At 48.4% G+C, this 11,380-nt stretch overlaps 1 protein-coding gene across 1 annotated transcript in view; it reads right to left on the reverse strand.

The window, feature by feature from the left end:
• LOC139754294 (dipeptidase 1-like) overlaps positions 1 to 10,168 on the reverse strand; it is a 68,566-nt gene extending 58,398 nt beyond the window's left edge. The window contains exon 1 of the mRNA XM_071671677.1: positions 9,672 to 10,168. The gene's annotated coding sequence lies outside the window, so the exon portion shown is untranslated. The remainder of the gene's footprint in view (positions 1 to 9,671) is intronic.
• Positions 10,169 to 11,380: the final 1,212 nt, after the last annotated feature.

The raw sequence follows: 11,380 nt of genomic DNA on the forward strand, positions 1-11,380 counted from the left end.
CCTCCCCCCCTCAACAAGTCAAACACGAGAGGAGGACTCCGGCCGGACTCCGTGAGGAGGAGAAGACGAACTCTTCACTCCAGGTCCTAAGGACGTGGCCCCCGGAGCAGCTGTTGCCACTGCCAGGGGGGGAAGAGGAAGGGGGGGGGGGGTTGTAAACTCACACACACACACACACACACACACACACACACACACACACACACACACACGCACGAGAAATTCTGTCGCTTTTCCTGGTGTCGACAAATTTATTCGACGACTCAAAGTGGTGACTATAAAACTCTGCTGGCTTGATCAGTGTCTTGTTGAGCTTGGATATCAATTATTTATATATATATATATATATATATATATATATATATATATATATATATATATATATATATATATATATATATATAATGTGGTTCAATGTCCCTGTCTGCCATGTGCAGGATCTTTCAGGAGGCAGAGGTCAACTGCACGACCGACCACCTCGTATGCTTGTGGCCCACACACGACACCTGACCGCCACCGAGTCCCAGGCCCCGGAATAAACCCGAAAATCTCACGTAAAACTTGGGGATGCAATTTAGATTTCCAGCGGAGAAGTAATCATTTCGTTTCGGCTTTTTTTTGTTCCTTCTTTTTTCCTGATGTATATATATATACACACACACTCCCGGGGCGCATCTGGGCGTTAAGCTGATGTTTTATTTTGCATGTTAATACGTAACGCTCACATGCGTTCATCACCCACCTCCTCCTCCTCCTCCCACGACTCTCGAACACTACCTGGGTCAGTGGTTGGCGGATCCAGGAGGGCGTCTGTCCCATGTGCCTGTGCCTTCCTAATGCCATCGGTCCACTATATGTACCCACTGAGGCCCCTCAGCCCATCTCTAGACCACCCATCGTACCTGGGTGTTACCCAGTACCTTTTCCTAAAGGCTTATGCAGCCCAAGGCTGCGTTATTTCCTGCAGAAGGGAAATGCAGACTCCTTTGAACTGAGAGGTTCTTTGACGAGGTTGTACTCCCAGTGATACAACCTCGCCGAAGGTGTAACCTCCAGCAGGCGGAGTCTGGTAACACCGACCTCACATTCGGCTATACTGTAAATTTCAGGCCTAAAGCAGGGTCCTGCCGAGCGATGTGGACCGGTACAGGAAGATGGTAACCTTACTGTACACTCCTCAGACGTGTCGAGTGATCAGGCTAAAGCATGCACCCTCCTCCTGCCTACCCACCCACACACACACACACACACACACACACACACACACACACACACACATACACACACACACACGAGCGCGCCTGCCACTGCAAAACCATCATCTTGGGGACCTCCTCTGCAGAGCTTCTCATTCTTTCCTAAATAATTTCTTGGGTTACTTACCAACTCTCCACTTCTCTTGTCGACGCAGAACATCTATTTCACTAAAATCGTAACTTTATTTCTCTATCTCACTGCAGGTTTGGGTTCATACACTCGACTATACTGCTTCATGTAAGAGCTTTACTGCCTTCTGCTTTACTGTCTTGAGTCTACGTATAGTGGTGGGTGAGGAGGAGCCTTCTACTTTACTGTCTTGCCTCCATCTATATAGGTTAGGGATGGAGGGTTCAGCATATACGAGCCGCAGCAGATGACCTCGTCATAGACCATCAGGTGCTACGTGATCTGACGTTCCCATACATTCCTATGTGCTCCTGTGTGCTTCACATGTTTCCTCCCCAGGTACACCCAAGTCCTCCTAGTTACTTCCTTGTACACTCAGGTATTCTCGCCCACACATGTATTCCTTGGGTAGCCATTGTTGCTAACCCCATGTTCATCCTGTGAGCGGTGGCGCAAAATTATTACAGAGGTCACCAATGGTCTTTGTCAAACGCAAGCGGCCGGATACTCATTATATAAATTGTTACAAAGTTGGTCCATTTCTGAGAATTTCAGGTGTCGTGCAGCTAACGATAAGGCGTTGTGCCATTTCTTGCGGTGTTTATGAAGACCTATCCTTGAATGGCTCTGTAATTCTTTTTTATACCGTCTAAGCCATAGTGTTCTAGCTCCTGTCCAAGCCTCTGGCACCCTCAAACTTTACAATTCACACGATCAACACCACCAGATAGACCAAGGCGCCAATAGACCCTGTACGCCAACCTTAAATTAGGAGTGACATTCGTAATCTGCTGATCACATTACGTTCTCCATGTACGTGTTTTTGGCTCCACACATTTCACTGTGACGGAAAATGTTACCACTGTTGTCAATTTACACTCGTCTACTCGCTTCTGAGAGGCGTCTACTGGGAGGGGGTGGGGCTTCCTAAATCACAGTCTTGAAACCCTTAATTATCAACCTACGCTGTCGTCCTTAACAGCTTCTTTACCAACGCGCGAGTTCGGCCAAAGCCTCAGCTGCGTCATATACCCGGGGGCTCAAACCTGTCATGGGCCGGGGTGACGGGTACCCGAAGATGACCCCGAGTCACTGCCACAATCCGCGCTGGGGCGACGGCGCTAACACATCCGGGCGACGTTGTTACGTTTCGTTACGTTACGTTAAGTCAGGGGCAGAGGAGGGGAGGGGGGTGGTGGAGGCGCGTTGGCTGCAGCCCAGCCAGATAAGCCTGCTGGAGTTATGGCCGCGGAGCGCCCTCGGGACCGCGCGTCCACTCTGATGGACGGCGCCGACGGGGGGTATCTCTGTCCCTGCGCGGGTCAGCAGCAGCGGCGGCCGGCGGGGCGGCCCCCTACCGTCCCACTCGCGGAGGGAAGGGTATGGGAGGGATAGGGAGGGTTAGAACACGCTGAAGGAAAACAGAGAGAGAGAGAGAGAGAGAGAGAGAGAGAGAGAGAGAGAGAGAGAGAGAGAGAGAGAGAGAGAGAGAGAGAATGCAGGTTGGGTTTCCGGGGAAAAGGGACAAATGATGAGGGGGTGTGTGGGGAGGAGGTTATATGTAGAGGACGTGAGGCGATCATCAACACTCGCTTTAAGTGTCCTCAACTCTTGCTCCTTCCAGGATTCTGGAAGGGCTTCCAGACACCGTCCGTTCCATGAATACGGAACGCGTTCTCGACACAGTGCAACGACACGATCCTTCACCACCTGTCATTCCTGAGGTGTGGCATCCAGTCCAGTCCAGTCCAGTTCACCCTCCTGTCCACCCAAGTCATTTTCCAGTCACCGTCCAGCCCACCCTGTCAATACCAGGGCTCAAGATAACGGAATTCATGACTGCGAATTTTCTTTCCAATAAAAATCTTAAAATTCTCGAGAAATAACTAGAGAAAACAAAGATGAATAGAAACACTTGCTATATATTTCTTTCTTTTTCGCCAGAAGCGAAAAAAAAGCCATTGAGGTATTTAAAGTATTCTTTCCCCCAGAGTATGAGGAGCACCACCGCTCACGCCACAAGACTACACTAAATAGTGTATGTTGTATCTCATGTAGCACACACACACACACACACACACATATATATATATATATATATATATATATATATATATATATATATATATATATATATATATATATATATATGAAGTAACATCTGAATTTATTTCATGAAGGAAAAGGTTTTTGAAAGTTGTTTCCTTACGGTTATTCTACCTAGAATGGAACACCACGCTTCCCACGTGCTAATAGCGTCACGTGAGCACGGTGCACGTGTGTGTGTGTGTGTGTGTGTGTGTGTGTGTGTGTGTGACGGGAGCAGTGGCCGGGCAGCTGGAGGGATGAGGGCAGGACGCAGTCTGAAGACCCTCACCATCTCGGTCCGTCCACACCTGCACTCATACTGACCAACCACGTCCCCCTCTCCCTCGCTCGCCTCTACCACCAACATACCACTACCACTACTACCACCACAACCACCACTACTAACACCACTACCTCTACTTACACTACCAACAACACCACAAGCACTATACTGCTACTACCATCGCTACCACCACCGCCAGGACACCACCACTACTGTACTACCACTAGTACCACCACCCCTCCCAACGCTACCACCATCACTATACTCCTGCTACTACCACTACTTCCACCACCACTATACTACTACCACTACCACAGCTACCACCATCGTCACCACTTCTACCACAGCCACCCTTCCTAAATATGCCACGTCTCAAAATTATGATAATTCCTGTAATTCACGAGAGCTCTGGAGACCAATAAGCCAATGGAGGCATGTGTCCCTGAACACTCATGAATAAAGGAAGGTATTCACCTCATTCATCCTGGGGGAATTCATTACCATCGATGAATTAAATGGCCAAGCCTAGTGAGTTACGGCCATCTTACCTGCTTGACAATTTGTCCTTTCCAGGATGATGTACGGTGGCTGTAATGAAGGTTTACTTCCTGTCCTGGGATATATATATATATATATATATATATATATATATATATATATATATATATATATATATATATATATATATATATATATATATATATAACATAAAGGAGAACTTTAAACATACTTTAAGCTCTTTTTTTTCACATATTTGTTATATTGGTGGAGGTTTACGAGTGTGTGTGTGTGTGTGTGTGTGTGTGTGTGTGTGTTACATATTTATGCAGGTGATGAGAGTGGAGCTTTATCTTCGTGGGAACGTGGCCTTTATCACTGAAATTCCATCAGTACAAGCCACTGTTTTTCCTATAACAGTTTTAACTACACTTCTCTTGGCATGGTTCGTTCCAGGGGTCCACAGCTCTGCTGCAGAGGGTATGTTTACTGACCAGGGGCGGACTGAGCCGTCGGACATGGACAGAGGGCCCGGGGGCCACACCATGGGAGGTTCCGCAACTGGGTCAGCGTACGGGAAATGACTAAAACCAAGAAGGCCTCGGCAGAACCCCAAATTCGGCCCGAAGGCCCAGGATACTGTAAGTCCTCCCCTGTTCCTCGCGTCCCTCCGTACACTCCTCCAGCCCAGCGTCTGGCTGTGACCACTTGTACCAGGATAATGTAAACAGAACGACTCCTGAGAGTCCTCGTCTCTTCTCTTGAGACGACTCAAACAACCAGATGTCAATATCCGTTTTCTCATGCTGTGTTAAGGGAATGGACGTTGCTTGCTCCCTCAGCCCCATTCCCATCCTGCTTCACAGGTGGAGGACAAGCTGTGGGGAGAGACAAAGAGCCCTCACATACCTTTTTGTTCCACATACCAGACTGAATCACAGCAGGGGAGAGGAACACCTGGCTTCCCTCAAGGCCCAGCATACGAGAGGCGGGTCTGTACCAACCTCAGGACTTTGGTCCCCAGCTACAGCCACACGTCACTGTACGTCACAAACACAGAGGCCAAAAAGGCAGTGAAATGGTCAGAAAGAATGTGTGTCATGGTCGTGGGGACCTCTGGTGCATGACATGATCGAGTAAAAAACTCATCAACAAATAAATCATGAACGTCAACCCTGTTCATAGCATGGGCCGAAAATTTTTTTGGAAAATTCAGAGTCGACTTCGTCATCGGGATTTCTAAACTCATTATTACGCATGACAGAGAAAAAAATATAACATTTGAATTTGCAATAAGGAGGAAAAGACGTCTAGAACACAGAAAGGAAAAGCTGGAAAGCAGTAAATTAGATAAAGGGATGAAAGAGAAATCATTATCGAACTCCATTTGTGGCGAATGTGTTGGCGGATCTGGACCTGAGGTGTTGGTGGTGGGGGTGCACACGAGACAGGTACACACACCCACTGTCATATGACCTCCTCCATCCATCGGCCATCAACGTGACTGATGACTCTCCAGGAACAGCGCTAATGTCAATATTCATCCCCTCAGCAGGAGAGTGCTGCCCCTTAAGCAGGACGGTGTGACCCTTTAACATGACGATATGACCTCTGAGTGTGATAAAGACCTCTGGCCCTTGAACTTACCCTTAAGGGTCTAGGTTGGTACTCGCGCTCAGGGGCACAAACTAGAAACCTGCAAAGAGACTTTTACCCTATTCCACCCTCCACCAGTCAAGGACTCATCACCAATTAAGCACACCTCTTCAACAGCTCTTGCTTGAAGTATCAGCTTAAACGTGTGCATAGACAGACACAGCTTATCCTGATCCCTCCCACACCATCCGGGGCAGAGCCAAACCAAATCGCATCTGAGAGAGAGAGAGAGAAAAAAAAAAGCATAACAAATACCTTTGACATAACCGTTCTCATCGGGACTTGGGGCCTTTAACACCGAGAGCCATAACCCTAAAGATGTCAGCACCTACCATTGTGGATTCCATTATGATGATTGATTTTCCCCGACTCTGCGCTCCTTGAATCCCCTGACCTCAACACTCGGGGATATGTTTGGCTTTAATCCCCTCTTGAAATCACAGGCAAGAGTCTCCAATGAAGGGGGTTCAAGTTATAAGTTTTTGGGGAGCCGACGCACGTCCCAGCTGCTGCACTCCACGGGATCCGAGGTCGAAAGTAGTTTTCTCTCGGTAAATCAACACTGCAATCTAGCTCTTGCTTGACTGAATCACCCATTGTTATCTTACGGGGCCCCCTGCACTGCAGTCTTCTCCCAGGATCATCGCTGCTACCGTGCACTGCCCTCACTGCATCGTCAGTGATATCTTTCATGGCCTTGGTGACGTAAGATGAAGTGTTTAGCTATGAGCACGTAGCGTCGCTATTATAGCGATACCGACCGTGACGCAAGCAAGGGCCTCCCACGGTCGATCCCACACGGGTTCGAATCGTAGTCTCGGCAGTCGGGCCGCAGTCGACCCAGCTGTTCATCCCCTCCCTCGGGGTTGTTCGGTACCTTGGGCGAGGGGATGTGAGGATAGGCTGAGGCTGATGTTAAGACCTGATGGTTTCCAGCGGTACACAAAGCTGAGTGGGCCGGTGGTCCCCTCCTGTCCCCATGCAGTTAACCCCTGGTCTGTACACCCGCCTGAGGGTGATAAGTCTTCAGCACCGACACCGAGAATCCTCCTGGAGAAGGTCATCAAATCCTGAGCCACCACCACCTCACCCTCCCAGGCGGGTCCGGCAACAGGTTCCCCTCCTCATCCGTCAGTCACGGACTCCTGCAAACTTTACCACCTTCAGAACTGAGTCAAACTCGTGGCTCATGATATCCATTTCCATTCTCGGTAACTTGACTTAGACTAGGAAAAAAAAAAAAATGAAAGAGACGGTCACCCAAAAGGTCATGGGTGAGGTCGGGTCCCCACCGTCAAGGACCCGGCCCGTGTGCCTTGTGTGGTAACCCCCCTTCCTGAGGAGGCCGGGGCCTTCGTCCCCATACACCATAAACATCGATGTGTCAGTCTTGTTGATTCGAGTCTCCTTCTTTCACGTCTTGTGTCCCGATGTCTTGCTCCTACTGACGTGGTCTCCAGGGCACGACACCAACCTTTCTATCCACAACCATCCCTATCTCCTGTCACACCGCAAAACAGGAGTAGACCCTACCAGTGCCGTCCCTGGACAGACAACACTCACCAGGAAAAGACCCCTTTCCACTCCCGTCCCTGGACAGACGGCACTAAATGCGTCACCTGTCCTCTTTCCTCAACCATTTGGCCGACGCAATATGACCTTCCAATATACCTAATGCTTCCAAAGACGTCTTCAGCACCTGCAAATAGTCCGTTTTTTTTTTCTTTCAGTCTATGAATTTCACACCTCATTTCATATCTTCAAAAGCTCTCCTCTCTCTCTCTCTCTCTCTCTCTCTCTCTCTCTCTCTCTCTCTCTCTCTCTTTTGAACAGTTCAGCAACTCAACCTTCACGAAAACCATCACATTTTTGAAGTTCAAAAAGATATCTTCTTTTTTCTTTTCTTTTTTTTACAAAAATTTAGAGAAAAAGTCAGTTTCTCGTTCGCATTCATCTTACGCTTGGATCTTGACCTTTTAATAAGAACAATATCCGATCACATGCACAGTATTGCTCCCACACAGCTGTGGGGAAACACCTTTCATCTTCCCCTGACATCGGATATCTGGTTAAAGATGGATCGCATTCTATTACGTCGGATATCGGGTTAGAGATGCGTCATATTACTTCACTACCGGGCACTGGGATGCAGATGCGTCATATTCCTTCAAATCGGATATCGATTGAGCGACCGATCATGTTCCTTAAGCTGGATATCGGACATCGGACACGTCATGGACACTTCAAATCGAAAGTTATTTCTTATTCATTATCTTTCCTTCATTTTAGACGTCCAGATTTCTTTTCCGGTTGATTTCTTGGACACGAACCGATCTTAAACAAGCGTTCAACTTCCGCTCAGTAATAAATCATATAGCAGTTTGTTATATATCATTCTGGACAACGTAATGATAAACAGACACAACTTCCACTGAATCTGGCATATATCTGGGTACATTTATCGACCTATATATCTGTCTGTCTGTCTATATATCAAACTTTCTATCTACCTACCTAAATCTCTCTCTCTCTCTCTCTCTCTCTCTCTCTCTCTCTCTCTCTCTCTCTCTCTATATATATATATATATATATATATATATATATATATATATGTATATATATATATACAGGGTCCCAACCCAAGCCCCTCACGTCAGGGTACGTAGAATCACACACACACACACACACACACACACACACACACACACACACACACACATAATTCCGAGACAGAATACGAAAAAGACTCTCTGAAAAATCAGGTTCCAGGAGAAGAGAATGAGTCAAGAAATCAGACTCAAAGAGAAGAGATTTGTTTGAGAAATCAGAGCCAAACATGAAAGACCTGCCGCTGTAGTCTTGCCCAAACACACGGAAATTTACAGGATGATTTGAAAATCAGAATATCGTATAAACAGATAGATATTACGATGGCGCAGACCCGCGCCCCTCGGCATATTATGATGGTGCAGACCCTCATTCCTCAGCATGTTATGATGGCGCAGACCCGCGCCCCTCGGCATATTATGATGGTGCAGACCCTCATTCCTCAGCATGTTATGATGGCGCAGACCCGCGCCCCTCGGCATATTATGATGGTGCAGACCCTCATTCCTCAGCATGTTATGATGGCGCAGACCCTCATTCCTCAGCATGTTATGATGGCGCAGACCCGCGCCCCTCGGCATATTATGATGGCGCAGACCCTTACCCCTCAGCATGTTATGATGGCGCAGACCCTTACCCCTCAGCATGTTATGATGGCGCAGACCCTCACCCCTCAGCATGTTATAACGGCGCAGACCCTCATCCCTCAGCATTATGATGGTGCAGACCCTCACCCCTCAGCATGCTATGATGGTGCAGACCCTTACCCTTCAGCATGTTATGATGGTGAAGACCACCATCCCTCAGCATGTTATGATGTTGCAGACGCCTCTCAGCACTCCCGGTCTCACGTACGTATACCACGAAGTGCAGGATTACACGGTCGCATCACAAGACGATGAATGTCTCGTTGCAAATAAACAACAGAAAGCAAAACGACAATTGGAAGAATCCGTGGTCAATGGGGACCTTAAAACAACCTATTAAGAATGGCAATTTCACCCTTTACCTTTCCCAGCATGATGACACACCTATTCCACCCATCCCATGCATTCCCACCGGGCACAAACAGTCTGAAAAACCCATTTCAATACATACCGTCCTGTTTCTACGACAGTTCACGTTGGGCAAACTGATGGTGAAAATGACTGACCTTACTGGCGGCTTGGATGGGTTCCACGCTGATCGAATACGGGGGTTCGACGCTGGGTCACCACCATGTGTTCGTCAACGTCTTGTAATGGATAATACTCCACGTAATTATCCCACCCGTGTCTTACATCAACTGCTAATTACCCGTCACACCCAGACGATCAGGTGGTGTGGACGTTCATGTGTGTGTGTGTGTGTGTGGCACGTGATCACGGGGTTGGGGAGGCCAAGAGGCAGTGTGGGGAGCGTCGCGCCCACCAGCGTCCTCCTCCCTCCACTGCTGCACCGCCACTGACGACGACCCGTCTCGCCCACCACCAGGACCACCACTACTACTGCTGCTGCTGCACCACTGCTGCTTCTGCTGCTGCTGACCCGTTTCCCACCACTGCTGCTGCAACACTGCTGTATTGGACGGTGCCCTACCACCACCACTACAGGAGACAATCACAGGTGTGGCGAAGCTGTGAGGGTGTTGGATCACCAGGCGGGGGTGCAGCGCTACGGCCGGCCACACCATACAGTCGTTACTCACCTTGTACCTCCGTGTTGATGGCTGTTGGTGGACTAACAACGGTAGCGCACTGGCCAGACCTGTCATGCCACACGATGTATATACCCTGCCCCACCAAGCCTCACCCACACCTTGAATTCATATGGATAGATAAATTGATAAACAGACAGATAGATAGATAGATGAATAAATGTGGTGTGTTACCATGTGCATAAAGCAATACCTGACCCCCACTTGTAGTAACCCTAACAACCGCGCTACAGTTTCTCTGCCAGACGACCGCAGAGCGTCAGCAACGATCCATATGAACCACATTTCAGTATGCACTGTCCTTATCTCAAAATTGAGACGTCTCTCTGTCTCCAGTGCCTCCGCTACCTCCAAAATGACTCTCTCCTGTCTCTCAAAGACTCCTATACCTTCCTCCTCCTCCTCCTCCTCCTTGCCCTGGTCCATATCTCTCCTCGTTCTTCCACCTTCACAGTTCTTCTTCCTTCAGGTCCTCTAACGAAGAGTTGCACTCAGGTTCTCCAGGTGAAATGAGTTCCCTTCAGCGGCCTTCGCAGAACAAGGTATTATGCTAATCTTCGGTAAAAGCTGGCTGGAATATCCAGACGATAATTTACCCAAGCAAATGGAGGCGCACGGAAGCAAGGCTGGCCCAAGGGACCGAGTTTAAATAAGACCCGTGTATAAATCTACTCTGATTTTCTATAGACTTTCTGTCCCCCATGGACGATGATCTGTATACAATGTGCACCGGGACCATGACTTAACCACATGAGTACGATAACTTAACCCCACGAGTACGATGACTTAACCCCTTGCGCACGATGACTTAACCCCATGAGTACGATGACTTAACCCCATGAGTACGATGACTTAATCCCTTGCGCACGATGACTTAACCCCATGAGTACGATGACTTAAGCCCATGAGTACGATGACGTAACCCCTTGCGTACGATGACTTTACACCTTGAGTACGATGGCTTAACAACTTGAGTGCAACGACTTTAGTCATTGTCCCGAATCGTCAAGTTGTCGTCCTCAGGGACCCGTTAAGCTAAACTCAAGGATAAAGTCATCGTACTCACACTGGGTTAAGTTGTCGTACTCAAGGGCCTCTACAGTGTTGCCAAGCGGGAACCCCTTGGCCCCACCTTACTCCCCCTGAACTCAACCCGACACCCACCG

This window comes from Panulirus ornatus, chromosome 16 (genome assembly GCF_036320965.1).
Source record: "Panulirus ornatus isolate Po-2019 chromosome 16, ASM3632096v1, whole genome shotgun sequence".
NCBI lineage: Eukaryota > Metazoa > Arthropoda > Malacostraca > Decapoda > Palinuridae > Panulirus > Panulirus ornatus.